The following is a 5,753-nucleotide window of genomic DNA, read 5'->3' as shown; positions in this document are numbered from 1 at the left end:
AAACTTCCAATAGCACAAAATCTACACGGAGGGCAGTGTGGAATCTTGGGTAAGTACACAGACTCTAGAGCTAGGAAGCTTGGGTTTGAATTCTGGCTTTCCCATTTATTAGATTTGTAACCTTGGGCAAGTCGCTTAAAATCTGTCTCAATCTCATCATCTGTAGTCTAGGGACAAGTAATACTACCTAACGTCCTAGGGTTGGTATGAGGATTAAACATATTAAAATTTGCAACATGCTTAGAGAAGAACCTGATACATAGTAAGTGCCATATAAGTACTGGCTATTATCTGGATGCTGACATGTTTTCTAATTGTTCTGGGATTGAAAATTTGTGCATAGGTTAATTGAAGCTGAAATATGATTTATTCTTTTTCCTATTTATTTATTCCCTGGTACCCTCAACACAGGACCAGCCTCTGAGAGACCAGGCAGGTGTCTTGCAATGGAGCTCCAGAAGCCAAATATCAAACTATCCCTATACAGCTTGGAGCTAGAAATCTAAGTACATTCTAGTGGTTAAGAGTCTGGGTTTTAAAGTCAGACACAGTTCTTTTGTTTGTCTAACTTTTCGTTTTTAAAGAATTGAAGACTTAGAGAAAGGTAGCAAAACTCGTACAGAGAGCTCATGGCTAGCCTTCACCCAGCTTCCCATGACGTCATCTTTCACGTCTATAGTACAATTATTAAAGCCAGAAAGTTAACATAGATACAAGTCTATGAACTAAACTATAAACCTTATTTGAATTTCATTAGTTTCCCACTAAACACAGGACCCAACATGGGCTCTTACATCAATTGCACTTAGTTGCTGTCTCTTTGGTTTCCTCCAACCCACAATGGTTGGAGGAACAATTGCTCAGCTTTTGCTTTCTTTCTTTTTTTTTTTTTTAATGTTTATTTATTTATTTTGAGAAAGAGAGAGAGTGTGCATGCGTGACAGAAAGGGAGAGAGAAAGAGAGACAGAGAGAGGATGCTAGGCAGGGGCAGAGAGAAAGGGAGAGAGAGAGAGTCCTGAGCAGGCTCTGCAAGGAGAGTACAGATGTGAGGCTTGATCTCACCAACCATGAGATCATGATCTGAGCCGAAATCAAGAGTCAGATGCTTAAATAACTGAGCCACCTAGGTGTCCCAGGATTTGCATTTCTTTCATGACCTTGATACTATTGATGAATACCAGCTAATTATTTTATAGAATGTCTCACAGTTGAGTTTGTCTGATGTTTACTCATGATTAGACTAACGTTTGCCCTTTTGGCAGGAGAGTCACAGAAGTGATGTGTCCCTGGTGCATCACTTCAGGGGAAGGAGGATGCTGATATACTTTTTTAGTGATTATATTAACCTTGATTACTTGGTTAAGTTTTCTCTATTGCAAAGTTATATACCTATTTTTCAGAACAGAAGATAACTGTTAGTAACCTCAAAATAAAGGAAGATTTTTTTGACCTGCCAGAATCTATAATAGTGCTTTGCATTTGCATCTTTATCTATGAAAGATTTTATACATGTTACCCAACATCTCTATGCACTTGATTATTTGAAGTGAGAGAGACAGAACTACTTTAAATACCGTTTGAGTAGCAGCTCATATGAAAAATTATTTTGGTTACTTCTCTGCAATGCTCATTCAAATAGAGTCTAAAACCTTCATCAGGAGTAGTAGACCAATGGAACAATGTTGTAAACTTAAGATAACATGCATAAAAAATGTATATTGTGATGAACATATGAGACAAGAAAAAAAGATTAATAAGGCCCATGCTTTAGGTATGTGCCACATATATGCATTAAATGGTAATTCTTTGGGTGGAAAAAAAAAATTAAGCCAGTGAAAAAGTTTGAGAATCCATAAGGAAGAAGAGTTATACTATAAATGCAAAAGGTTCAGAGCTTAATATTTTGGGTATATGAGGCAATATCATAGCCCCCCCCCCCCCCCACTTAATACATAATCTAAGCCCATGCCATCTTCACACACGGCCCAGTTCATTTTCAGAATTTAAGAATTGAATTCTGCAGACCACAGAATCCTGATTTGGCATCATTGCATTAAGACGACTTTTTTTCTAATGTTTATTCTTGAGAGAGAGAGACAGAGCGCAAGTAGAGGGGGGGAGAGAGAGAGGGAGGGAGACAGAGATTCTGAAGCAGGCTCCAGGCTCAGAGCTGTCAGCATAGAGCCTGACACGGGGCTCAAACCCACGAACTGCAAGATCATGACTTGAGCCAAAGTCAGATGCTCAGCCGTCTGAGCCACCCAAGCGCCGCAAGGCTACTCTTAAGGACGGTTGTGTTTTCTTTGTTTTGTTTTGTTTGCTACCGACATACTATAAGTAACTCAAGTTGAAGAAACACATACTTAATATTGGAGTAAATAATGGAAGAACCCACGTTTGGCATTTTAAACTATTCCTCTCTAGTGAAGACTTAAGGAGAAAAAGAAAAGAAATGTGGGATGATAGTAGCTGACACTTGGGTACTTGCCATCAACGCGAGGCAGTGTTCGCAGTACTTTGCGTATGTTAATTAATCTCATTTTCATGAGAATCTTAGGACATAGTTACTCTTATCATCACCTCCATTTTACAAATGGGGAAACAGGCACAGAGAGATTAAATGACTTGACCAACATCACACAGCTAATAAGGGTAGAGCTGGGAGCTGAACCAGGTTGTGTGACTCCAGAGAACCAAAGTTCTTGACGGCTACGATACATTGAGCCTCTATAGGCTAATAACCCTTGCAATTCATACATTTTTCTTCCTCTTAAATACATTATGAATCTAGGATATATATTTTAAATATACTATATATAAAAAATTTTTTTAATGTACCGCAAATCTAATAATATGTGTTTTTTCTGCCTCTTAAACATACCATGAATCGGTATCTCTGGCACTGGCTTTTTTTTCTTTTTTCCCAACATCCTTAGATCTTTACACAGTCTAACCCACACACATTAGTACTAGGTCATATGTCCAGCCCTGGATTGTTTGCTAATTGACTCACGGGTTGGGAAGTTGTAGGGAGACGAGGATCAAGTCTTAGACATATAGCCTATTCCTCGCAGAGCCCTAAGACAGAATTAATCTTAAGAATTCATATTTGGGGCACCTGGCCTGGATGGTTCAGTCAGTTAAGCGTCCAACTCTTGGTTTCAGCTCAGGTCATAATCTCGCAGTTCATGAATTTGAGCCCCACATCGGGATTCGTGCTGACAGAGCCTGCTTGGGATTCTAAATAAACTTCAGAATTTTTTAAAAAATAGTTGAGGCACCCTGGTGGTTCAGTTGGTTAGGCATCTATCTGGCTCTTGATTTCTGCTCAGGTCATGATCTCACTGTTTGTGAGTTTTAGCCCTGTGTAGGACTCTGCACTGACAGTGTGGTGCCTGCTTGGGATTCTCTCTCCCTCTCTCTCTCTCTCTCTCTCTCCCTCTGCCCCTCTCCCATGCATGCTTTCTCTATAAAATAAAAATTAAAAAATATATATATATATATATTTATTAAAAAAAGAGTTAATAGCCATTTGCAACTACGTGGGTGGAACTAGATGGTATCATGCTAAACGAAATTAGTCAGAGAAACACAAATATCATATGACTTCACTCATATGAGGACTTTAAGAGACAAAACAGATGAACATAAGGGAAAGGAAGCAAAAATAATATAAAAACAGGGAGGGGGACAAAACAGAAGAGATTCTTAAATATGGAGAACAAACAGAGGGTTACTGGAGGGAGTTGGGGGGGGGATGGGCTAAATGGGTAAGGGGCATTAAGGAATCTACGCCTGAAATCATTTTGCATTGTATGCTAACTAACCCGGATGTAAATTAAAAAAATAAATTAAAGAAAAAAGAAAAAAAAAAGTGTTAATAGTTATGACTGCTTCATTTGTATCTGACAATATTCTAAGTATTTCATACTCATTATTTCATTCATTTCTTAGAGCAGCCTCTGAGGCACACACTCTCATCCTCCTCATTTCACAGCTGAGGAAACTGGAGCTAACCAACCAGCTAGTAGGAGGCAAAGGCAGGGTTTCCACCAAAGTCTGTCCAATCCCAACACTGTTGGCTCAACTGCTAGACTAGACCCTATGCCTGCTGGTGCTAAACATGTAGCAGATAGTAAATTCTTGTTGACTGGTCCATTGGTTGATAGCTCATTCATTTATTCTCCTATTCTTAGGGGAAGGGAAGATGGGGCAAGAGACAGTTAATTAGTGGAAATGGCTGGGAAAATAACCAAGCTGAGGGCTAGGGACCAAGTAGAGACTGATGCTGGGGAGTGGGAGGGAAAGACAGAAAGCACACATCGGAGTGAACCAAGGCAGTGACAGCCTTGCTGCTGTTGTGCCTGGACGTCACACCAGCACTGCGCAGGAGCCATGCTGAGACACCCATCCGACGTGACTTGAGACTAGAGACTGCCCCAACCCCCAACAACCTGACGTTTGGTTAAGCCTTGGAGCGGAAGTAAGTCTTGCTCACTCATCAATGAGGTGGTAGGGTATGTTCTAGGCCCCAGGGATACCTAACTGAACAAGACAGATAAAAATGCCTGCCTTCGTGAACCTTATATTTTAACGAAGGGAATAGAAACAATAAATATCATAAACAAGGAAATTATATAACAGCTTTAAGGTGGCAAGTGCTGTGGTTTCAAAAAAGAGAGTAGATGTAAGTGAGACCATGAGGTTTGGGGGCTGGAGGGTGAGGGGTCAGAATAGGTCTCACCTACAGGGTGGCATTTGAGCCAATATTTAAAGGAGATGGGGTTAAAAGAAAGATAGTAATAAGAATGGTAAGAACCAAAAAAAAAAAAAAAAAAAAAGAAGAATGGTAAGAACCATATTCCTGGGTTACAGAAATTAAGAATGAATGTTTTGCAATAAAATTACTACTGAGAGGTTCAGGTTTTTTTTTTTTTTTTGAGGTTATTATTTTTTTTATTTTTTTAATGTTTATTTTTATTTTTAAGAGAGAGAGAGAGTGCAAGCAAGCAGGGAGGGGCAGAGAGAGAGGGAGACACAGAATCTGAAGCAGGCTCCGGGCTCTGAGCTGTCAGCACAGAGCTGGATGTGGGGCTTGAACTCATGAACAGTGAGATCATGACCTGAGCCGAAGTCGGATGCTTAACTGACTGAGCCACCCAGGTGCCCCGAGGTTGAGTATTTTTATAGAGGAAACATTATTTGTAGCTTGTCCATTCTTTCCTGAGAGGTCTGACAGATAACAAAACATCTATAACTCAAATTTCATCTCAGTTGCTTAAAAATCCGATGTCCAGGGGTGCCTGAGTGGTTCAATTGGTTGAGTGATCTGGCTCTTGGTTTTCGCTGAAGTCATGGTCTCGCGGTTCATGGGATCCAGCCTTGTGTTGGGCCCTGTGTTGACAGTGTAGAGCCTACTTGGGATTCTCTCTCTTTCCCTCTCTCTCCCTCTCCCTCTGCTTCTCCCCAGAAACTAAACTAAAATAAATTTTAAAAATAATTTAAAGTCTGATTTCCATCCCTAAGTGGTGGTGGCATACTTTGGACTCTCAGTCAGTTTTGTTTGTTCTTACACACACTTTTCATGAGCGTGATTAAGTAGTTTGTTCTCATGACCACATAATTGTAATCCACAAGATGATAATGGGAATCACCACAGACTAGCAAAGACTGCCTTTCTGTTCATGAGTCAACTGAAATATAAAATCGGTAAATACCTTTTCAATAATAGCTGAAGACTTGTTTTAATTTT

Source organism: Panthera leo, chromosome B1 (genome assembly GCF_018350215.1).
Source record: "Panthera leo isolate Ple1 chromosome B1, P.leo_Ple1_pat1.1, whole genome shotgun sequence".
Classification (NCBI taxonomy): Eukaryota; Metazoa; Chordata; class Mammalia; order Carnivora; family Felidae; genus Panthera; species Panthera leo.
This window is presented reverse-complemented; position numbering follows the sequence as displayed.